The 24363-nt window shown below is 43.8% G+C and overlaps 1 protein-coding gene and 2 long non-coding RNA genes across 46 annotated transcripts in view; 1 reads left to right on the top strand and 2 right to left on the bottom strand.

The window, feature by feature from the left end:
* Window positions 1–677: 677 nt before the first annotated feature.
* LOC107312881 (uncharacterized) lies at window positions 678–9136 on the bottom strand. Of its 10 annotated transcripts, none has more exons than XR_014934969.1 (4): window positions 8579–9136; window positions 6112–6251; window positions 5378–5479; window positions 678–4669 (listed from the first exon to the last, which is right to left on the bottom strand). It is a non-coding gene; the product is annotated as an uncharacterized LOC107312881 (long non-coding RNA). The 10 variants fall into 10 exon arrangements; XR_001554679.3 differs by lacking the exons at window positions 678–4669; window positions 8579–9136 and adding exons at window positions 6434–6482; window positions 8136–8561 and having other exon boundaries at window positions 5231–5479; XR_014934958.1 differs by lacking the exon at window positions 8579–9136 and having other exon boundaries at window positions 5245–5479; window positions 6112–8125.
* The window catches only part of TNRC6B (trinucleotide repeat containing adaptor 6B), a 134547-nt gene continuing 119302 nt past the window's right edge, over window positions 9119–24363 (top strand). For 17 of the 35 annotated variants that reach the window (XM_085517112.1, XM_085517104.1, XM_085517164.1 and 14 more), the window contains exon 1: window positions 9119–9369. The gene's annotated coding sequence lies outside the window, so the exon portion shown is untranslated. Of the gene's footprint in view, window positions 9370–9415; window positions 9492–13151; window positions 13256–21561; window positions 21573–24363 lie in introns of those variants that run through there. The other 18 variants (XR_014934892.1, XR_014934880.1, XM_085517034.1 and 15 more) reach the window with 5 other exon arrangements.
* LOC116653458 (uncharacterized) lies at window positions 14889–23623 on the bottom strand. The gene is made up of 3 exons (XR_004307298.2): window positions 23539–23623; window positions 21989–22207; window positions 14889–14971 (listed from the first exon to the last, which is right to left on the bottom strand). It is a non-coding gene; the product is annotated as an uncharacterized LOC116653458 (long non-coding RNA).

The following is a 24363-nucleotide window of genomic DNA, read 5'->3' as shown; positions in this document are numbered from 1 at the left end:
CAGAAGAGAATCCTGTGGATGTGGGTGAAACTGTAGCATGTAGCAGGACTGACAGATGTTTACCTAACTCTTGTCACAACACTTATTGATTTCTGCTGCAAGCATGGGCACGCATACCTGGGGAGTGAGGATGTAGAAAACCACGCCTTAATACACAGCATTTCAGCTTCTCCTGCCTCACTTATAATGGGGGCAAATTTACCGTGCTTTCCAACATGACATGAAATTAAGGAGTAGCTGAGAAGCATCTACGTAGGAACTTAGAGCAGAATTGCTGGTGTGTCCTAAATTCATAACGTGATCTGCCAATGTCAGAAGTTTTTGACAGGTTTCTGACTGTTTCTCTCAATTTTCAGTCTGCCTGGCTGCGATACCAGCTCCTGCCTTTTCATCTGCCTTGTCAGGTTTTGTTTTCTTTTCTCACATATTAGATGTGTCACCCTGTAGAACTGTGAGCATGAAACAGCCCTTCTCTTGCTTTCTACCTGAGACAGGCAACTTCTAGATGATAGGGTGTGCTGAAAGCCAAGATTTAACCACAGTGGATGTGTGAAATCATTGCTTCTATTTTCCTGGTTACGGACGGAATTTGTGCAAGAAAACTGATGTAGCATAGAACCAAACTAAAACAGGAATAACAAGGAATGTAGCCATTACAGAGGACCTGAAACACAGAATATAATAATGAGAGCTGATTTTAATGCAAATGCATATGGTACCATAGGCAAGCAACAGGAAAGTCAGGTCAAGGATACTTTTTAAGTATTGTCTTTATTCAAGGATCTTTTCCTTTTTGATTTATTTAAAGAAAAAAAAAAAAAAAGCTTCTGCTGAATAGTGAATTTTATTTCAATTGTGCTAGCGGGCTGTGGCCAGATCAGCAAAGGAATAGGAATGCTTCAGCAAGATGTGCGTGCAGCCCTCTGATATGGCAGGTGGAACAGCTTGAGCTTCCCCTGAATTAGCTACACAGTGATGTAAGATGGAGTATGGGAGAAAAAAAAAAAAAAAGCACATGAAAACAGGTTGCTTGCTCTAGAGCTGGATCCTACAGCAGGAAAACAAAGGCTACGTGTTGCGTGCCAACAGAGTGTGTGGGATAGGAATGTTAGTTGTGTTCCACTGTGCAGAGTGACAGCAGCCCAGGTCCACCTTTTTGTACAGTTTATACTGTGAAGAAAATACATTGTATACCTGAGTATTTACACGGGCAGACCTTTGTGTCTGAGGTTTCCCCTGGGAGGTAAGAAAATGTATAAGTGGTGCTGCTTGTTTATGAAGGACAGATCATACTTGCCTCATCTTGCATAGTTTGTGACCGTGGTGCTGAAGAAATGCAGGGGCTGTTTTACTGTTGTGCTCTGGCTTCCCTGAAACTTCAGTGCTAGAGGAAGTAATAATGCACTTTGAGGCAGCTGAGCTCCAGCTTCTCTGAAGAGGACGCTTCCACAGAGGAAAATGATTAAAAGGAAAAGCTTTCTCTCTGAGAAATTACAATATATTTCGTGAAACTGAGCAAAATCCCAAGGCGCGGATGCTAGACAACCTTGGGAAAAGGGCATTTACTTCAAGTGTTTGAAAAGAAAAGCTATTTAAACTTTGAAAGAGCTATTGGTTTTATTGTTGCAATATTTATGATCCTCTCTTTATAGGTCATGCAACCATTTCCTCAGTTATCCTTAATCTCCTACCAGAAATTCTTTCCGTTGGCTGGCAGTCCCCTTGAGCGGAGCACTTGCACTACAGAAATGGAAAATAGCAAATATAAACCAAGTGGGATCATTTATAGCTGTCTTGCTAAGTGTGTAACACATCTGCAGGAGGATAAGTTGCTCTGATTTAGCATGGCCATTATTGACATCTTGCTGCTTCTAAAAGGAAGAAAATAGCTCTGTGTAGTGTCCTGAGGTATAACTGTGGTAATCATGGAAGGTAGAAATGGAAAAGGCTGCTATGCTGTCTGTGTTGTTGCCCTATCACAATGCAAGACAATTCAACAGTGTACTTTCTAGGACTTTGTTATTCAACTACTTGTTTGAAATTCTCCTTCGCAGCCTAATAAATCTCATAGAAAGGTAGTTAAGTTATTGGAGAGGTACGAGAGATAGAGATCCTTGCAGGCATTGTGCTGAAATAAAGACCTGTCTCCTGGTTTATCCAAGCATCCGCCCTTTCTCAATGAAGACAATGTAATATATCCACTTCCTTTGTTCGGTATTTATGACTGCAGCATTTTCATAAATCAAAACTTTTTTCTGGAAGGAAAAGCTAAAGCAATCTCCACTGGTTCCTCACCAATTTGCAAACTGCTTTAAAACACGTTAATTAATTTACAGAGGCAAAGTTATCCTTCTGCAAATCTGGATTAATTTTGCTGCACCCACTGGGGTTATGCTGGATGAATGCTGGAGATCCTGACAGCACAGTATGACCAACAGCTTCCCTTCTGCATCCAAGGAGACAAACTCGCAAGAACAAAGACAGAGACAGACAAGCACAGGCGCCAGCCACAGATGCTGTACCCTGCAGCCAAAAGGAGGATGTTGTTTCAGGCAGGCTCCATCTTGTTTCAAAGTCTCCCGTGTAAGTAGCTTTTGGTATAAGTAATTGGGAACTCACCCATGCACAGCAGTGTTGCTAACGTGAGGAAACCCTTAGAAATGCTGTAGGGTCTTTGCACTGAATACTGCTTCATAAGAAATTGCTGCAGTAGAAGGATTCAGGAGTTGGACTCTCTTGATAAACACAAATGTCTTCTTAAGAGTAGCTTTAATGTGTATTATCAATGCTCTTTGTGGAAGCAAGGCTGTAAGAAAGAATTGCTGCCAGGGCTGGTTTAAGCTCTGCAAGGTTCTCAGTGACAGGAAGTAAGGCAGCAGCAGCAATCAAGTGCAGTCCAAGCAGCAGAAACAAACAGTAGAACTGAACTGCTCAGGGCTCTTGAGAGGGAATGTGCTTTCTTTAGCACAGTCAATGAATCCAGAACAGCAACCACAGAACATCTTGCTTTCCTTCAGGGAAAAGGAGGAGGAAGGGAGGAAGGAAGACCCAGCTAACTTTGGACTTTCTTCTAGTTGTCTGGGGGTTTAGTGCAGGATTAAAAGGAAAGTCCTGGTGTTTTTGCTTGCTTTTTCACATGTGTGGGGGCTTACATGCTGTTTTACAAACGGTTGTTGGTGCATGATGAAATCCACTAAAATCCTCATCATCATTCCTTCCCTGTGCAAAAAGAAAATAGCCCAGTGGGCCAAATGCTTTGTTAGCCCCTGAGCAATTGAGTCTTCCTCTGTTGCTGTTTGTGTGTGATTAATCAGTGCTTTTGAAGAGATCATCTGCTACCAAGAGGTCCTGTGACTGCTCCCAGCAGTCAGCCTGTGGGCTTTGCCTATGCAGTCCCACCCCAAGCTCCCAACAGCAGCTCAGCCACAGGGAAGCTGCTGGTAGGCTTCCATCAAGGGGGGTGACACAACGCTGTACTTGTGAACCTGGATTTTACTTTGCTGCCAACCATTACAGAAGGCGAGCTGGGACAGGGAGTGAGTCACAGGGTTCGTAAGCAGTCAGATTTGAGCATTAAAGAAGGAACAGCCTGGCCCACCCAGCTTCGCTGTTCTCTGTTCCAGAAACTGCTGGAGGCCAAGTCATAGAAACGGCTGCTGCTGGTCCATTTCCCTGTGCAGCTCTTCCTGCTGTCACCATTGTCATCATCCCTCTGTTCTCTGGGCAGCTCTTTCTTTGGGATCCTTGCTAGGGCCTCCCTGCAGCTGATGCAAGGGTAAGGAGGAGGCTGTGGCTGGTGAGAGCTAGGAAAGGCCGTGTTCGCTCGTGTGCCTGTATGTCTGTGCAGGAGAGATGAAATACACCTTCTGTGTGCAGCCCTGGATCCAAGAAACCTCTCATATAGCTTTCCAGTCCTTGGTACTCCTTCTTTTTATCTTCTTTTTTACTGGTCCTAATGTTGTACAGTCTTGCAGTTGTTCTCCTCCTCTAGCTTGCCTTCTTATGATGCTCCCTTCCTCTATTATTCCCACTTTCTGTCCTCAGGTTCTACTGTACTTGACTCCGGTTCTTCTGCAGGTGGCAATAAGCAAGTCATGTTGCGCACTTGTTTTAAAATAAAAATGCAGACGTTATGCTTCCCCATCAAACACCACTTCTGAGAACTTGTGGAGGAAAGGAAGCCTGTGAAAGGGCAGTAGTGTAACCACCATCCAACGTGAGGGAGAGGTTAAGCAGTCCAATTGGAGCTCTAACTGCCTGATTATGGCAATTTCTGTGCGTTCTCTCTCCTCAGTCTGCCTGAAGGAGGCACAGTTCTCCACACCAGCAAAGGAAACTGATGTTTCCATCTCCAGATGTTCTGCCCTCCAGTCTGCACTCTTTTGCCCCACTCTCTAGTTACACTTCATGCAGTTTGCCAGACCCCCTCCTTGTCTTCTCGCACATTCTTCTTGCAGATCATCACTGCTGCTCACAGTCTGTGCCCAGCTCACCAGACCAAAGCATCACAGCTACTCTACCTGCAGTACAACTTTCAGTCCTTCTAACAGGTATGGACCTTTCCACAGTCAACAGTGTTGCTTCCTCAGACTAAGGCAAAATGGCAGCTACTCCATTCTGCTTGCTTTGATCTCCCTCATAATAAAGGACAATGGGAGCCCTTTTGAATCTGAGGAAAAAGCCCAAGTTAAAATAAAAATTAAATAACATACCCAATTAATTAGAATCACTGCAAAGCCTTGGAAAGCTGACATCTTAAATTACTACACAGCTACAACTCCCAGGAAAAAAACAGTAATAATTGGGAGGAAAAAATCACATATTCCTGTTATCTTAGTAGGAGTCTGAACTAGACAAGACAGGTGGGAGCATTTCCAGCAATAGCATTAGTCCTGCAAGTGTGGTATTACCAGATATGCATAACTTCCTTATTCCCTAATTGCAAGGGCACATATATATATTCACGCTTCCTGAGGAATAAAGAGGATGGGAGGTTTGTGTCCCAGCCCTCTTTTTTCTTCCAAGCCTGACTGTTCTATTGCAATGGGGCTAGGTGACATTAAAAAGTACACAAATGAGTGCTGTATCTACCCTAGAAGCAATGGAAAACTCCAGTGTACGCCTAAACCTTGGAAAGTGGAAGGGGAGAGAACCTTTAGCAGTTACCCTATGTAAAATTCTAACTCTGTCCTGATGATGAAGGTGGAGCTGTGACAATAAAATACTGCAATTGCTTTCACATACCTACACTTTAGTTTTATTTAGGTTCAGCTAAAGGTGACTCAAACTGTTGTGTGCAGGCTCCCGCTGCTGTTGAGTATCATATCTCCGACCAAGTTGGGGAAATGGGGAGGTTAAAAGGTAAATAAAATCTTGCCTGAGGAGCTGCACGACCTCCGGCCTCAGCACAGCTGCCAATAACTTTTATGTGCACACTGCTTCATTTTCAGTACTGGAAGAACAACGCAGACATCTTCCTCTGCCAGCAGAGCAGGGGAAAAAAAAAGTGGGCAAAAAAAAAAGACAGGGTAAAAGAATACAATATTATTCAAAACATTTTCCTAATTGCCTATTTTTTTTTCTATTAAAAAACTCCACATGTTAATATTGTTTTGCTGAAAATTACGATATTTAAATAGCTTCAAATAATGTTAACGAAGCATTGTTTTAGCTTTGCCTCCAGGAAAAAAGACAAAACAAAATACTGCAATAAACTGTTCTCCGTTTAAGAACAGCTGCCATCACATTGGTAATATTTTCCCTTTAGCTGTGGGCTGACAAGCTTCTCTTTTCTCCCCCTTTCCTTTCAACAGGATTCTGCGAGCACGGCAGCACAAGCTTAAAATTCTACTGAGCATTTTGCCCATGACATACATAAACTGTTCTTGTAACTGTTGCAACTGCATGTCTTTCATTGGTATGGCACAGGAAAATAAGTTCTGTCAAAATAAGCTTATTGTGTTGAGTATGGTTACGGATGGAGACATGTCTGGGACTTGAAACTTGAATGCTATGAGTTTCAATATATATATATATATATATATATATGGGGGGGGGGGGGGGGGGGGAAGGAGGACTTCTTTGCAAAGCAGGAATGTTAGCATTAATCACCTGGCATGCATTCAAGTTTGAAAATCACATTTGACGTATCTCCTTCATTTTCTCCTGCTTTCATTTAATTCTAGTATTCATTCCCTCTGTTTTTTCTTTAAGTTGCTCTTTTGTGTTTGTTCTCTGCTGTTATAGAAGACCTAGGAAAGAAAAACAATAACAATTAGTTTGAAGTCTGCTCTTCTTTATTTTAAATACAAATCCTTTCTTCCTAACCCCATTTGTATATCTCCCAGGCACATTAAGTCTTACTTCCTCTTTCTCTTGCTTTCTCCCTGGAAATCTATGTGAAGGATGCATAAGAATAGTTGGGCAATCTTACCAAAAAGCTGAAGGAGCAGGAAATGCTGAATCCTTAGCAGAAGTGTTTGCTGCAAGTAGTAATTAGGATAAACACCTTTAAATAAGGATAATCGGTATTTTTAAAGTACCCAACGTTCCCAAATATTTGATGTTTTATTCATCTGATACTTTGATGCCATATGCTGAATCTTCACTGAAGCTTTCTAGGAAAAGGATAGAAGAAGCGCAGCTTCCAATACAAAGAAATAAGCAAGAAAATAACCTAATCAGCCTGATTTTGTGTGTAACAAGAAACATTAATTCTTCTATAACTTTTTCACAAATCATTTTAACAACAGCCTTCTTTTTTTTCCAATGCTGGCTGCTATAGATCATATTTGCAATGCTGTATTTCATACCAAAACACATCATAATAATGCTCAGTAAAGATCAGCAATATATGCTTTGCTACGGCTTCCCTAAAGGCAACCTGTCTGTACTCGCAGCACCAGTAACAACACAGGTACTTTCTGTGCCCACTACATAACTGCGGCTTAAAGGATCTGAAGCAGGAAAAAGGCTTGGCAAAATCTGTTTTTCAGTACCAACAGCTTCTGGTGAGTGTAAGTAGAGTTCATTCGGATACACTAATTTTAAGAAGCCAGCAAAACTCTAAAAAGGAGGTTATGGCACTGCTGGAAATAATAAACCACTGTCAGGTCTAAGAAAACCTAACTTCTAACTCCAGATTTCAAGGCTGTTTCTAGTGTTTTATCCCTTCTCCTGCACTCTGTTAGATGCAGCATTATTTGCCCCTGGTATAATGAGGAAATTTGTTTTTTAAAGAGATGAGGCCACGTATTTTCACAGCATAAGGAGCAAAGGCGAGATTGACTCCAGTGCTGAAGGACATGTCTCCCTCAGGGCTCAGTGTGAGCTTTGTGAGTAGGGTCCCAAAGGCAGCAGCACATCCACACGCTATCAAACCTTTTCCCCTGCACTTCCTTAGCATCGCACACCAACCACAAGGGAAAGCTCTTCCTGAAGCCTTCATCCCCAAGCAGCCGAAGCTCTCCAAGCACCTGGCAATGCACCACAGCAGTAGCATAACACTGACATCCAGTGGATGAAAAAATACAGTCTCACTTGCTAACTCCGTCCCACTTCTGGACAGAAATGCAAATAGGAGAGGTGTGAAAACATAGCAAGAACTACTTTGTTCTTACACATTAGGGCTTTTGGAGCTGGAAACTAGCCCAGGAGCTGAGATTCTCCATGTGTGAACCTGAACGAGACCTTCTGAACTTCCAACAAAACCCTGCCCCCTTAGAGGTTGCTTTCCCTCAGTATCTGCACAGCCAGGTCGGTATTGCATCTCTGTTCTTTCGCTTTTTGGCACCTAAAGTCCATGTTCAGCTGCTGTGGCGTTATAACGGGATGCTCCTGAGGAGACCAAGTGGAAACATGGCGCTGGCACACAGGCCTGGATGAGGCTGGGAGGGGACAGACATAGTGCTAACAGCAGCCCTCAGCAATACCAGAGAACCAAAAGAGCGTGGAAATGGGGGTACACACCTCCATTTTCCCTCCCTCCCAAATGCATCTCCGACCACAGAAGAGCCCGAGTTGGAAGGGGCCCATGGAGACAACACCAAACCCCACGTCTGAGTGTGGATGACCCCACAGGTCCCCTCAGAGCGCCCCTTCCTCACCCTCCAGGCCCCGTTTCCCCCCCCCCGCACCGTGCGGAGCAGCGCTGCCGCCAACCCGCGCTCTGAGGAAGCGCCTCACACCGCCCCCCCACCAACCGCCGCCGCCAGCCCCGTCACGTGCGCAACTGGGAGAGCCACGTGACGCCCCCACCGCCTCACGCGGCCCGACACCGCCTTCCCCCCGCCTCCAGGAGACGGTGCGGAGATTGACAGTTAACTCAACCAATCATAGGGAAGACAACGCCCCCTCCCGCCCACGCCTGCGCGTAATCTGGCACCGAAGGCGGCTGCCAGTTGGCTGCGGAGGAGTCGCCCCCGACCAATGGGCTGGCCAGTAGTGTGACTGACATCCTCCCCGTCCAATCGCTGTGTGGGAAGGGCGGAGCAAGAAGTAAATGTTGCAGACGGCAGGAGTGTGGCGTTGTTGCCCCCTGGCATCACGAAGAGGCGGTGGCCGCTGTCCTCCTCATTACCGGGTGTGCCCGTCTCCTCCATTGGGCAGAGGAAGGAGGCACGCTGCTGCAGCCCCCACATCCACTTCGTTTCCAGCGCCGCTGCTCGATGGGCCGCGTTACAATGTGACGAGCACACGCCTTCGCCAATGGCGTGCGAGGGCGCAGCCTACCGGCCAATCCGTAGCGAGAGGGGGCGGGGCAAGTAGGGGCGGGCGTCTCATCTACGGGGCCAACCTCCCAGCCAGCGGGAGGAGTGGGAGGGGGTCGGTCGGTAGCCAGCGAGGGAGGTAACGTCAATACGTGACAGTCAGCCGGGGCAGCCAATCATTGAAGGGGTACCGTCGAGTCTGTCCAATGAGAGGAGCTGGAAGGCGGGTCTTTCTCTTTGACGGACGCGGGCCTTGGCTTATGGGCGGGGAGATGCGTGCGGCTCTCCCCAATGGACAGCATTCAGGGGCGGAGAAAGATAAGACGAGCAGGCGAGACAGCCAATCAGCGCGGGGGTCGTCGGGGAGCAGTCCAATGGGCGGCGCGAGGGGCGGCGCGGGGGCGTGTCTCAGTGTGTTTGGGTTCGTGCTCCTCGGGGGAGGGAGACGGCGGCGAGGAAAGTTTTTTTTTTTTTTTAAACTATTTTCTCTCTTTTTTTTTTCCTTTTTTTTTTTTTTTTCTTTTTTTTTTTTTTTCCTTACTATTTGTGTCGGCGCAGCAGGAGGCCGCGCTCCGCTCCGCAGCCTTTTGGCGTTCGTTGTTCCCCGGGCGGAGCCGCCCCCGGCACTGAGAAGGGGGCTCAGCGCGGCGGCGCCTCAGCGGTGAGTGTGTCCTCCCCCCCCCCCCTTCCCCTCAGGGCCCTTCCCGCCCGCGGGCCGCGCGCGCCGCCTGTGAGGGGCCATTGGCGGTAGCGGCGCGCTCGCCCCTCCGCCCTGCAGTGAGAGTGAGCCACGGGCGGGCTGAGGGGGGCTCACCCAGCGCGGCGGCGGCTCGAGGAGCTCCGTCCCTCCGCTTCCACCGATAGGGCCCTTGGGGGCCGTCGGGCTGCTGCCCGGCCTCGCGGCGTGCGGCTCCCGGCCCGCGGCCCCGGGAAGAGGGCCGAAACGGGAGAGAGCCGCTGTGGTGTGGGGACGGCGCTGAGGTGGCGGCGGTATCCCGGCGGTATCCCGGCCGCTCGCCGTGGTTGTGTGGAACGTTGATGTGGGGACGTGGGTGGGAGGAGGGACGGTGCCGAGAGGTGTGTCCCGGCGGCGCGGGGAGGGGGATAGCAAACTTTCCCGGGGTGTTCGTAGCGATAGGAGCCGCTGGTTGGGTGTGGAGAGGCGGTGCTGGGCAGCGCGGTGTCCCGCCGGCTCTCGGCGGCTGCTGCAGGGCAGAACTGAGGCGTTCTGAGCGAGCCCGGGGTCAGCGCAGCGCTGCCCTGGCCGAAGCAGAGGGGCTTAATGCTGTACACTCCGCTTTAGCCTCCCTGTGGTTGTTTGGCCGTATTTTGCTACCCTGAACAGTGACTTTGCTATCTCTCCCTATAGTCTGCATTGCGCCTTTAGAGTTAACTTTTTCTGCCCTCTCCTTTTTTATTTTTTTAACCCTCCGTAATCATATTTAACCACAGCTTGTCTGATTACAGTCCCACTTTAATCTCCAAAACCTATGCGTTTTTCTGAGTAGCAGCAGGTAAACCCGTGTACTTTGTGTAGCCCTGTATGAAAGTTTTGCGTGCTGCTTTCCAGTACTGTTGCTATTCAGATGAACTGAACTTTAGTTTTTGGTATGATTGTATGCAGAGCAGCTTTGCTTCTTCAACTTCTTATTGTACGAGTTCAAGCAGCTTTCTATTAAGCTCATCTGTACCGAAGTTGCTTAGCAATCCCACCTCTCCTATGGTTGCTGTGACAGTGCAGGTGCCTCAGAACACACGTACTGCTGTGGAGCTCAGCCAAACGTTCTGATCTGCGGTGGCACCCGAGGTCCTGAACTCAAAGATAAGGTCAGGGCTTTGCTGCGTGATCCACTGTCAGTGCTGGGGCTGCCATGCAGATGGACCTTAGGAGTGCTTGGTGAAGGTGGCTCCTCACCCGTTTGTTGTTAACTTTGCTACTCAGGCAGGTAAAGCCTGGCAGTGCTTTGATGGCCTGGCAAAAAGATGAGGGGAGAGTGGAACCCTGTGTGGCAGCAGGCACGCATTAGTTTTCTTGCTCTGAAGTTGTGGTGGCAATGCGGTGCAGGTAGATATTATGTCGTAGAACTAGGTGTGATGTTCATTATATCATTTACTTTCATCTTGGCTAGCTATGTTGCATGTAAACATTTTGTGAATATACAATTTCATGTAAAACTATGCACATATATATATGCAATTAACTCAGAATTGGCAGTGCTAATTGGTAAAGTTCTAGTGTGTATAACACATCAACTTAGTCTTCATTTGTTTCCTTATGATGTTATCGGGCTGCTTAGGAAAAAGATTCTCTTAATTCCAATAATGTGGAAGTACTGAGTAAAACAGTGACCCTGCTTTATAAACCAGTGTATGAATGAATGTTACTGCAGTGTTTGCATAGCTGCACATTCAGCTGGAAATCTGAGCTGAAAATGTGACAAAAATAAGGTTTGGTCCAGTCAGATGTTCACAGAATTATCATCAAGGTTGGAAAAGACCTAGAAGATCATCTAGTCCAACCATTACCAATACTTCCCGGCTAAATCATATTCATCAACACAACATCCAGATGTTGTTGGGGAAGGAGAATCTCGAAACTGAATCAGAGAAAGTATCACCTGCCAGCAACTGTGTGACTGAGTATTGCAGTCAAACCCTGCAGTTAGTGAGCGTGTCATGGCTTTGCCTGGTGATGAGCATTTGATCATTAGAACTTGATGTCCTATAGCTTTCCAGGCTTGGAGGATGACTTGAAGAGGAAGGAGTTTCAGAGAGAGCAAACTTAGCTCTGAAACAGTAAGTTTAGCCTGAGATTTTCCTCCAATGGCAGGTAGTAGTGAAACAGAAATAAATTGTTTTGCAGAAGTAGTGCCTGATTGCTGCATTGGAACAGTGGGTTGTGGAGCTGCATCCTGGATGGTGGAGTGAGGTGAGGAGTGCTATAGAAGGCATCATTTGAAAGGAAGTTCAAATGGATTTTGTTCTTAGGTCTTGATTTTATTTCACGGTATAACTGGTGTGTTTCTGCTCATGGAAGGCTGCCTTTACAATTATTAAGAACTGGAGACCATAGAAAAAACATCCTAGGAGCTTAGTTATTGATTTGAATGGGTTTTTTAATAGTCTACCAAATGGTTTGGTTACTTTATTCTGTTTTCTGCAGGATACTTGGATGCAGAATTTTCTGTCCTGGCTGCTTATTGCCATTATCTTTATTTGTGTGTGTGTGTTTGTGTTTATATATGGATAGTCTGGCTTGTGCAATAATGACAATCAGCAGTTGCTTTGCGGCTTCTTTGCTGCAAAACAGCAAAGATTTTCCTCACTAAGACTGTCACTATTTAGAAGTGGCTTTTTTTGTTGTTTTCATGTGGTAAAATAAGTATTTTTAATGCATGGCTAGAGGAGGAAGTATCTGAAAGTCACAATTAGATACTGCTGGGTCTTGTTCAGCACAAGTTTTGCCCCCTCAGTCCTTGCAGTGTGTTTGCCTGAGCTGCTGTTGGAAGTGCCTTGAATGGTTTTCTGATGGTTTTGTTTTTGAAAAAAATACTTGTAAAATGTTACATTGTCTTAGGGAAAGTGAATTGTCTTCTGTTCTAATAGTGAGAACTTAGTGACACATATGCAGAGCAATTAATACTATATATTTCTAATTGTTTAACCAGATGTGGTATAAAAGAATTTGCTGATAACGTTCCATACCTTAGTAATTGCTTTTTCCTCCTTCTGATAAAAGTACAAACTAAATTGTGCTGTTCTTCCAGCACTCGGCATGCGATGTAGAGCCTGAAGAACTGCTCTCAATTTCTTGTTAATCCAAACTAAACTTTTTACCCCCGTCTGCTAATAGAAGCAGGGACGCACTGTGGTACCGGAGCCAGCTGTCACTGTCAGACAAGGAGCTGCCAGTTGGCATTTCTGCCTGGGAGTTGATGAGGGTAATAGCCAGTAGGGTATTATGCTGCTTCTTCCCTGTCACTCTCAGCAGACAGTAAAACTCTTATACTTCCTAGATTTCTCTGTTTTATTCTCCATATTTGCTTTGCTATGTGCAAAAATAATGAAAACTTTTTTTTTTTTTTTTTTTTTTTTTTTCCCCAAGGAAGTAAGCGTGCTTACATCCAAAGAATGGATGTTGTTTGGCATTTTTTCCTCCTATGGAACAGTAGGCATTAAGTCTTCCAAATACATTTTCCTTCTCATAGTGCTAAGAAGGAGAGGGTGTTTTTGCACTTACAGATTGCACGTTGTAGGGGAATGCCCTGAGGTTTTGAAGTTCTCATCGGCGTAAGGTTTGTGGTTGGAGTTTGGATGTTCTCCGTGTTTACCATGTCGTGAGCTATGGAGATGACCTTTTCCAGTTTCAGCTACTCAGTACGGATTGCGTTTCTGGGCCTTGCCAGCTTTAGAAGTTCTGAAACCAGATATCTTATGTGTATTTCCTGATGTAACGGGTGCAGATTAGGAAAAGCACAATGGGTCCTCCGTGAAAAGTCTGAAAATAAGTGATTGACTGGGGGGAAAAAAGACATTGGTTTACAAGGGTAAGTAAAATACATTTAAAGGTGGCTCTTAGTTTAGCTCTTGGGTTTTTTGAGAAATGGGCTGTTTGACAGGAGAAATGGGAGCTACTGTAAGACAGAATTCCTGCTGCTCTAGGGGACTGGTCAGAATAAATGTGCCCAGTATAAACTGAGAGGCGGTATATTTTGACCCTGTCAGGCAGAAGATTGAAGGCTGAAAAGCTAATTAGAGGATGAGAGGATAAGAAGCAAAGTTGCAAAACAAAGGGTTGATAATTTTAAATAGCCCCACAGAGGATTAAGCAAAAGGTGATACAATAATAGGGTGCTGTGTGAGGAAGAGCCCTCTAAGCCATCTCAATGAGCAAGGAAGAAAATAGCTCAGTAACGTTTTTAGTTGATCTAATTTCTGTGATTTCATTTTAGCTATTGAGAGTGCAGTGAAATGCTCTATAGTGGCAACAACCTGACTGAGGCTTTTTCATTAGTGTTGTCAGTTTTTGGCAGTGAAGGCTTCTGCCTTTGGAATCTGTTCCATTGTGCTGTTGGATTTAGTAGTGGTCTACAAGGAACATTAGTTTGTACCTATGCTGATAACTTCTCTGAATTTGGAGATTGTCAGATTCCAGCTTCTCCAGTAATTACAAATGTTTTCTTTTGCTGTTCTTCTGATGATCTTCTATCCTGAAACTGCATTTTTTCCTATCTTAGTCTTGCTTTTCTTACAGCACTTATTGTGCCTTGTGGTCCTTTACAGTATTTGTCACGTGGCAGAAGTAGACAAGTTTCACAAGTGAAATTGTAAATGTGATTTCAAATGAAGATGCTGTATGTTTGCAAAACTCAAGGCCAGCACTCTTCTTTTAAGTTTGGTTTATTAGATTGGTGTGTTATCGGAACAGACAAATCTCTGGGCTGCTCTGAGACAGTCCTTGCTGACCTCCAGGGCCCTGTGATCCCTATGAGAGCCTCATCTCTGAACCACGCTCATGGTAGGAATGGGCTCATCTCGAGGAGAGGGCAGGAACCCTCCTGGGGTTGCCAGCATCCAGTGCCTTAAACATGCTTTGGCCCTGAGGTGATCCCCATGTTAACATCAGTCCCTCTTGACTTCATCCTACAGTCAAGAGTTATGAGTTACCCAGGCGCCCTGTATCAGCACGGCCTGGCTGCAGATACAGACCTCTTAGTCGCTGTCTGCGGCTGAGGAGATGTGGGTTACTGAGACCTTCACTTGTATAATTGAAAACCTTTTCCTTCTCTACTGGAATGTTTCGTGGTTCCTTAGAAATAAGCTGATTCCCTTTTCTGGAGACAGCTGAAATGCTTTGGACTACATTTTATTTTCTTGCTACAGCCAACAGCAGATTCTGCTTTTTTACGCTGTGATATCATAACTTGATAAGTCCTAAGTTTTTCCAGAAGTACAAGGTGAAGTCACATTGTGCATTTGCTTCCTTCGCTCATACAATGATACCCTGCTTCACATAACCCAGCTTTCTGGTTTTTACACGCTGGCTTCAGATATTGTGAGTTAAGATTAGTAGGTGGGAAATCTCACAGGAAAGCTGATGTCTTGAATGCAAACTTAGGATCAAATAGTGGAGTGAAATGTTTTGTCTCTGAGGTAAAGGAATGCGATGTGTTTGCTTGCCTCAGCTTCTTGCAAAAAAACAATGCATGCTTCACTGCAGGATGAATTCTGGGCCATCCTTGATCTGAAGCAGCTGGAAATCACTGTAAGAAAGAAGGCCATAAGGTTGCATCAAATAGTTGCTCTATGATGTTGTCAGTTACTGTCACCTTGGTGGGGTTTTGTTTTGTTCTTTGTTTTGGGTTGGAATTCTTGAGGAATTTTCTGGGGTATGTTTGTCACGATTATAACAATATTGTTCTATTGCTGTAAATGTGGTAGTTCCATTGCAGTTAGAACACGCACGTTCTGAAACTTGTGTTTGAATTTCTTGTTTTATTTCTTTTTAAGCTGAATTTAACAGCTCCTAAGAAGTTAAATAAAGAGCACTTTGGCACTGCCAGTGTGTTTACAGAGGAAGTAAGTATGCAGGGAAATAAAATCGGCCAGTCACCTCCTCTCTTATTGGAAGTGAACTTCTCTATTGGAGAGAATGCATTCAAATCAAGAAGTGTTTCTCTTTTTCAAAAGGTGAATTAGTGTGGGCAGAAACGTTTCAGACCAAAGGTGTAAATCCCATTGTATCAAATACTTCTGACCTTGCCTAATAAGCCATGGAAAATCCTCCTGACCGCATACAGTAGCGGTGGCCTTAGGGCGGGCAGGACCACAAAGACATGATTGGTCTGGTTGTCTGCAGTTCTAACCCCATGCTTAGCCTGGTTGGATGATACTTTCACCAGTTCGGGTAACTAGATAAACTGGTAATGTCTTCTGCATGAATACTGTATATCAGCTTCACTTGGCCCTGCCTCGCTGTGGAAGGAATCTGGCCATGTAAATGTTACCTCAGTTTTACGAAGCTGCAACTGAAAAAACAGCTGGGAATTCGTATTAGTTCATTTTCAAATTTAATAGTGAACGAAATCCCCCATTTAAATGTGGAAAAATGTTCAAAACCAGGAACAAATTTGAAGAGTTACATTTTTAGATATGATAGGGCTGTGAAAATCCGTTATCATGTATTGCCAAAAGGCAGACTTCAGTATTTCTGACTGCAATAACAAATGCTGCCTGCCCACCTTTTAAGTACAGGGCCGCATAGTATTGAAGAGCTGCCTTGTGCCAGCCCCAAACAATGGAAGGTTTGGGGCCCTGGCTTCAGCAGGTCCTAAACTTCTCCTACAAGTAGTTCCACACTCAGCTGTCCTCACTGAGTGCCTTTACCAGAGTTTGCGCTGTTGAGGACGAGTTGTCACAAATAACTTCATATTCTTTTTAAATGTAAAAAAGAAAAAAAACAATGCCAGAAAACTGAAATGCATTGCCTCATTTCTTTGAAGGGCTGAAATAACATTGTTAAATATAGAGCAGATTTTTGAAAGTTAGCTTCCTGTCTTTTTCTTAGGCACCTAAATAGCTGAGAAGTACAATTCAGATTGTTGTCAAGCTGTAAATATTGATGAAGCTGAACTTGGCAGCTGGGTATGTTGAAAGTTGATGTTTGCATTTGTAGTTCAGAATAATTTGCTTAACAGCTTCATATTTCTTTTTTTTTTTTTTTTTTTCCTTCGACGTTAATAGTGTTAAGATTTGAACTTCTCTCTGCATAAATAATCATGTTAGTGGGAAGTCAAATAAAATGCCTTAGCTTAAAATAGTCAGTTATTCAGAACCTCCCCCCATCGTCCTCCCAGCTCTGTCTCAGCCCAATCTGATGGTATGTCCACCCTAAGCTGCATTACAGGCTGTAAGATCTAGAGCTTCTCTATTCAACGGAGGTTCTTTTTTCCTTGTTTGTGTATCACTATTGGAGTTAGCAACAGTGTTTTAAGAAAGAAGATTGTGATATTTTTTTTTATGATAATATTTACCTATAGTAAGAACTGAAGAGTTTGAAAGGGCGTTATCTCCCAATCCTGTGGTGTGTTAGAAGGATTTTAATGGTGCTGTCTTTTAAATCATCCCTGGAAGTTCCCATTTAAATGTGTCAATGGACCGATAAGCCACCCTTTTTTTCCAGGGCACGAGGCGCCTGTTTCCTACTTTATCAGCTTTTAGTTTGTTTCTGCCGCTGTGTTTGACAGACATTGTTACATAGGTCTTCATAACTGATACTTCTAGATGAAAAGGAAAACTTCGATCTTGAGTCGTCTCCCTCTCATGGTATAAATAACCTGATGTGATGATTCGGATGGAATTACTAGCATTAAAGTTATTTGTAGAGTTCAGGTTTAAAGTCGAGCTGTTGAGAAGTTGTCTTCTCTCTCGTGTTTTAAGATAGACAAAAATGCTTAAGGTCTGCTCTAGCTTACCACCCCTCTTGTTCTCCTTCCCACTCTGGAACTCAGGTCCTCGGTTTTCATAAGGCTTTCCCTCGTTTTGCAAATATCCTGAAATACAGCCTTGCGTTTGTTCTGCTTGTTTGCTTCAGCAGTGCTGAAGTTTTGGGAGCGCTGAGAGAAGTCTACACAGCTTTGGGAGTGCTGTGTGAATGGATTGCTCGCACTTTGCATGTCTTAACTGCATCCCCGTTTTTTGCCACCAGGGCACCATTAAATTACACCGTATTTGTAATGCTCATGGTAATGACTGCTTGTGTGCCATTAAGATTCCGAGCATTGTTGCTATTATCGTGGGGGAAGCCAAACTAGCAGTGTGAAATAGCTCTCATTTGTGCCTGTAAAGCATTTGTTTTGGATACGTAAGTGCGCATAAGATGAACAATTGAAAGAAATGACTTGGGCTTTTTAAATTGTAATAGTTTGTTTCTGACTTTACTCAAAATTTTCTTTCATTACATTAACTAAGTAAAACTTTCATGTAGAGCTGAAAACGTAGCCAGTATTCTCAGTTCCTCACATTTTAGTTCCTAGATGCTTCAATCATCTTCAAAATATAGCATGCTGCTGCCTGTCCAGTGGAGATTGCAGTGGGCAGAGCACAAGGGGGAGTGCCCTGCGCTCTGGAGAGCTTGCAAAGATTAGATCAGTGAACATAGAGTGTGATTCAAGAAGATGTGGTTGGTCAAGCAAGATAAAACACACTTCCAAGATCCTCAATTTTGATAGTTTTCACATGAAATATGGGGATGAAGCGTTGAAGGGTTGGAGGAAGAAGTAGAAGCAGTTTGGGGGATACACATACACGCACACGTAATTTCATATATACAAAGTATAGATATGCTTCAGCCACACTGAATAGAGGGGGCAGTGCACAAAGGAGTTTGGCAGGCTTAGCCAGTGAGTGGCCTTGGGCTGGCAGCAGTTGGGATTTAACCTTGCTTACAATAGAGAAGTGATCTGTAACGTAGGGTAGGCTGCTGCAGCAAACTAGAGACAAAAATACATCTTAAGTTCACTGTGGTTTTTCATGAATTCTTTAGCAAACCCAAAAATGAACAGGAAATAAGAGAACTTTCCTGCTTCTTTATGTGTTGGGAAGCATCAAAAAGGTGCAAGCAAAATGTTCTTAAAAAGCACACATAGCAATCTCTTTTTCCTTTAGTGAGAGGAGGAACACTTGGCACCTTGGATGTTGTTTGTGTAAATGTTTTGGAACACTGGGGAGGTGGCAATGCAATGTTCTGTCTTCTGTTCATTTTTCAAGGTCGTCTTCAGACTCAGGAGCTAGAGACAGGATTTTCTGTACAGGGAATCTGACTGCACCATTTTTGTTGTACAGAGCTGCCATTCTTAACTACTATCCTGCATGTGACAGGTGATCCAGTGTCCATGTGATCAAGTGATCACAATTTTTGCTTTAAAATAAATTATACAGACATTAGTTAAGAAATATTATTAGTTGCTTAGAAAAAGTCCTATAACTAGGATTTTAAAATGATTTTTTTTTTTCATGTTATGCAGTTGTCTGTTTAGCAGATCTTAGATTCATAGAATGGCCTGGGTTGAAAAGGACCACAATGATCATCTAGTTTCAACCCCCCTGCCATGGGCACGGTCGCCAACCACCAGACCAGACTTAAGCAGTATTTTACTTCATGAAGTGGTTTTCTTAATTTATACTTGGGCTCTTGGTGTAGGACTCAATTGCTGTGGTTTGGGGCTTATGCTTGGTACCTGTAGGTTCATGACATAATGTTTGCGTAGTCCTTCTGTTCTTACAGTCCCTTAGAAGAACAGGCCACGCAGGGTATCTATTCTAAGTTATAGTTATGTGTATTGTTGAAAGTGACTGTGTCAGATCTACATTAACAGTTGACTCATTTTCCATCTAGAGCAGACAACTTCAGTGCAGATAAGTTAATATTGAACGAAGGTATGAAGTCGTGCAGCCAACACTGAATTAAACATAATGGATGTCTCATCTCATGTCGTGTTTTGCTATAGAACACTGTGGTGATTTTTTTGTGCAGCACTTGACTCCTATTGCTGAATGCTGTTTTCCTGTTTCTTACTTTAAAAAACAACAACAAAAAAAGCATTTCTGCTTTTTTCCCTTTCTTCCTGGCTGCGTTATTTAGAATTGTATCTTTAGTTATTTTTTCCTTGAGGGGCATCTTCTGGATTTCCTTCCACCTAATTAGGGCAAATGAGTGGTTCTAAATACTATAGAAGAGTGGTCAGTTCTTTCTCAGACACCAGTAGGGTCTCTTTTCCTACTTCATTGTTCCTAGATGATTATAAATTACATTTCCTTCTTTAGTCTTGGGAAGTGAAATGCAGTGAAGGACTACTGTGATGAAACTTGGCAATATGGATTGTCTTGGACAATTCTTATGGTAGATCATGGCCTTTGCAGTGAAAGTGTGCTGTAGATGGGAGGGAGAGAAAGGAATGAAATATTTCTGTGCTATTTTGAAGTTGGGAATTGCTTTGGGCCATCTTCTCAATTTCCTAATTGGAAATGTCATGTTTTTGTGTAGTTATGTCAGCTGGCTTTTGTGAGGTGATGATTTTAGACAGCTTGAGGCCTTTTGGAAGGAGCACATGTGTGCGTTGTTGCTTTATCAGAAGCATTGCAGTGTGTAAGTTGGAACAGAGTTTAAAATTTACTGCTGTCAAACATTTTGGGATACTTAAACGGCAGTGGTGAGACCCCCTTTTTCTCTCCAAATGTGCTGTTGCTAGTCAGAAATAAAATTAATGCAAATCATACTCAGGAAAGCTCTTAGTTAATGCCAGAAGCTCAGAAAAAAAAAAAATAATACATATATATACTTTTTCTGTTTGTGGCAGCTATTCCAATTGGAGGAACAGTTTGTCACTATGTAATGTTGTACACCTGTACAGTGATGTATAGTGACAATAATGCAAAGATGGTACAGGAGAGGTGGTGATAAGTATCCAAAAGGTTATTAAAAGGAAAGACTCAGCCAATAGAGGCCTTCAGTCTGCTGGAAAACACTGAGGCAACCTCCACCAAGGAGCAATCTCAAAGAGATGCTGCTTCAGTGGTGGTCAGCCCTTAAATGAGGTCTAGAGGAGGTGGAGTCAGGCTCCCCCCCTTCCGGGAGCACAGCTGAATTACCCTCGCCTGTGCTCCCACAGTTGACCCAAAACTTGCCTCAGCTGATTAATCAGAAGTTCAGGCTGTGATTACCAGTTTCCCATACATACACCTTAAGCACAAGCAGTCACCAGCAAAATGCTGCAGTGAATTCAGCAAAATGCCACCTGCTGATTAACTATATGATGAACCTTTTTTTAAATGGCACCTAAATAATAGCCACTGGAATAATTTACATTTTTTTGGTGTGTGCTGTTAACTTAGATGTATGGTGGGTCTCTTGTTCCTGGAAGTCAGTTATGGCTTGCAAAACTAAAACCGGAGTATCTTGTGGCTTAGCTGCTGTTAAGACAGGGCAGTAGGTTCTGAATTAATTGAAGTGTTCTTAAGTGTTGGCCAGTTCAGTGATGTTTGTATGTCGTCATTCTTTCAAAATAGGATTACATACCCAACAATTATTAATGAGATTCGTTTTTACATGTAATTAATACTCAGGAGTTCTCAGAATTACAAACCTTCTTTCCTTGAGTGCACCTGGATGCGTTATCTCAGTCCTTAAATAAGGAACAAATTTCACCCCATTCTTCCTCTCAGCTGCAAATATTTTTAGTATTCCCTGCTGTTCTGAAATCTCTCAGCCAGTAGGAAATTCTGTCACACGTGTTATTGGTGTGATCCAGATTCGGATAGGAGATTACAGGGAGAGTTTGAAGAAGACGTTTTACTGGTTGTAAACTATTCCTTCCAGTTCTGTGCACCTGGAATACTGTGGTGTTCCTATAGAGGCAGCTTATGTGATGTGAGCAGAAAGGAGGTACTTGCTGTATATCATGAACTTGGTAAGCTCCCTAAAAAATACTTAAGGGGAAAAGTTAGCCTGGCAGTCCTGACTGTAGGGGATATTCTGCAGCTTCAGATATCTTACCTCAGCTAAATGAATTGCTGCAGTTAGCAGTATGAGAGCCTGAACTGCATGGGGAATGTTGTGGAGGCTGCACTGTATGTGCATGTGGGACTGGTGTGTCAAAGTATGACAATTTATGTACTGCAGCAGCTTGTAGATATAATGAATTGTTTCCATAATGACAAAGTAACATGTTGAGTCTGATGTCACAGTGCACCTGGGTATTAAATCAGTACGTATTATTAACTGGTTAGTTCTTAAGACATGTCAGAGTATTGGGGAGGGAAAGGTAGGATCCCTCCCAACTTTGTTCTTTGAGAGATGCCTAAGTTGTGGCTGGGATTTCTTTGCTTTCATTTTTGTTTTCACTCCCCTCTTGTTTCTCTTGGGCACTTGGTGGCTACGTAATCAAACTGTGTCTGCTTTTCTTAATAATTTTTTCGTTTGCAGTCCAGACAAGCATGTTGACACGTCCCAAAGCTGCTGACAGAATTAGATAATTTGAGGATCTGAGTTAGGAGATGTATCTGTGATATTTACATTCATTCTGACTGCTGCAGATGCTGGGATTCTCCTTGCTGTACTGTCTTTGCAGTCTTACTCATCTGTCATGTTCTGCCTTTAACCCAGTCTAGTTTTTTGAGCTACTTTGGTTTTGCTAATTAACATCATTATTGTGCTAGAAACACAGCTTTATATTTTTTACAATAGCCATAGGAAAATGATCAGTCTTTTGATAGATACTCACTTGAGGCCTTCTCTTATTAGGGATAGGAATCCATACTCTTTTTCACGACCAAGATTCTGTGATGAGGTAGGACATGTTATTGGTGTAATTAGCAGCAGTTATCTCTTCCTGTGGAGACATTAGTGGTTCATAAGCATTTGGTGGCTTGGCTGGAATTTTTAGTGCTTTTGCTAGATACTGATGCTGTGGTATTTCGGCATCCATCCTATAGCAGACTCCCTGGGGAAAAAAAATGGGTTTTATTGCTACATTCTGCAGTACTTCATAGAATCATAGAATGGCTTAGATTGGAGGGGAACTTAAAAGATCATCCACTACCAACCCCATGCCATGGGCAGGGATGCCCCCCCACCAGCTCAGCTGCCCAGGGCCCCATCCAACCTGTCCTTGAACCTCCAGGGATGGGGCACCACAGCTTCTGTGAACAGCTGTGCCAGTGCCTCACCACCTTCTGAGCTAAGAATTTCTTCCTAACTTATAACCTAAATTTCTCCTCTTTTAGTTTAAAGGAATTGTCCTATCACTGCCAAACCATGTAAAAATCCTCTCCCCCTCCTTGTACGCTCCCTTCAAGTACTGGAAGGCTGCAACGAGGTCTCCCCAGAGCCTTTTCAAGCTAAACAAGCCCAGCTCCTTCAACCTTTCTTCATAGGAGAGGTGCTCCAGCCCTCTGATCATCTTAGTGACCCTCCTCTGGACCCACTCCAGCAGCTTCACATCCTTCCTGTACTGGAGGCCACAGGCTTGGATGCAGTACTCCCACTGGGGCCTTACAAGCGCGGAGTAGAGGGGCAGTCACCTCCCTCTCCCTGTGGCCACCCCTCTTCTAATGCAGCCCATTAAGTGTTGGCTTTCAGGGCTATCCACCTTCAGATCTTTTTCTGTTCTGAAGTGGCATAGATGTTAGACTTACTTTTTGGCTGATACTGTCATTGGGTGGGTGTGGGTGTCAGATGTGCATTTTCAGCCAACAACAGTCTTTTACTTCACCTATAAGGTGTTGTGTACTGGGCTGCTTGGATAAATAATACTGTTCTAAATGACATTGCTGGATGTTTTGGATGTGTTTCAGGCAGGTGGATGATAAATAATTGTTTAGTTGAACAATTCAGTTTTCACTTCTATAGCATTTAGAAATCAATAGGGAAAGATGGAGCATTTACTAACAATAGTGTGGGTATGCACTCACTTATTGCAAAATAAATTGGGAGTTAGGGTTTTATTAGACTTCATTCTCCAGATCCTTAATTTGTAGCAACAATTTAAAACGTCTTGCTTGTACTCAATTTAGGTATGAGGCTGCTATTGCCTTTGGGACATCATGTTGTTAAGGTGGTAGTGCTCACTTTGGAAAACTATTTCAAAGTGATTGAAAAGGTAGGATGTTGTGCCTGTGGGTCTGTACTGTTTCTCATGTTCATTTCTGAAGGAAGGCTAACATTTCAATCCTGTACCTACAGATAGGTAGTGGTTCAAAAATAGGTCAAGCAGTTCAAAACTGTTGTGAAAAGGGTAATATGATTATAATGAGAAAATGATAACATGCGTACATGTATATAGTATTTACAGTGTGCCACTGCGTTGGTTGTTGCTGCATGATGGGTGCTCACCTGGTGCCTTGGCCAGGCAGCTCAAAGGCAACAGTTGCTGCCTTTATGGCGTGGCAGCAGAGGGCAGGGTGGAGCCAGGACAGCTGGCCTGAATTGAGTAAGGAGTATTCCGTACCTCCTGACCCAACACAGAAGGCTGTAAAACTGGGGGGAGTTGTCCTGGGGCAATTGTTGCTCTGGGGTTGCTGGTTGTCAGTCAACAGAGAATGGTGGGCAGTTGTGTTGTTGGCAGGATATTGGCTGGCAGGCAGTTGTGTTGTTAGCTGGGTTTCACTCAGCATGTGACAAGTAATTGCATTGTGGCTGTATCTATATAGTTACCATTTCATATTTGATTGTTTTCCTCTTCTGCCTTAGTAAATAGGTTTTATCTCAGTCCATGAATTGTACCCTGTTTCCAGTTCTGTCTCATCCCACTTGCGGTGGTGACTGAGTGAATGCCTGTGTGATGTTTAACTGCCTGCTGAGTTAAACCACAAAAAGCTTTTTTTCTTGTTTGTTTGTTTTTTTTCCCTTTCCCCCTCCCAACAAGTGGTTCCAATGGCAAAGTTTCTACAGACTTTGATAACAACAGTAAAATCTTGGAAGAGAAATATCCTGCTCAGTATCAGTTTGATGTTTCTGTCATGCAAGATGCGTTTTCAGGCAGAATTTAATGTCAGGCTGCAGCATGTGGAATTTATTCTGGTGGCTGGTTAGCTTACTGTCAGTCTTTGTCAAATGGTCTTGCCTATTAAATGGCTTGGTAGGTCACAGGATAAGCAT

The sequence above is a fragment of the Coturnix japonica genome, chromosome 1 (genome assembly GCF_054131305.1).
Source record: "Coturnix japonica strain WE chromosome 1, WE-NBRP24, whole genome shotgun sequence".
Lineage (NCBI taxonomy): Eukaryota > Metazoa > Chordata > Aves > Galliformes > Phasianidae > Coturnix > Coturnix japonica.
This window is presented reverse-complemented; position numbering and strand designations above follow the sequence as displayed.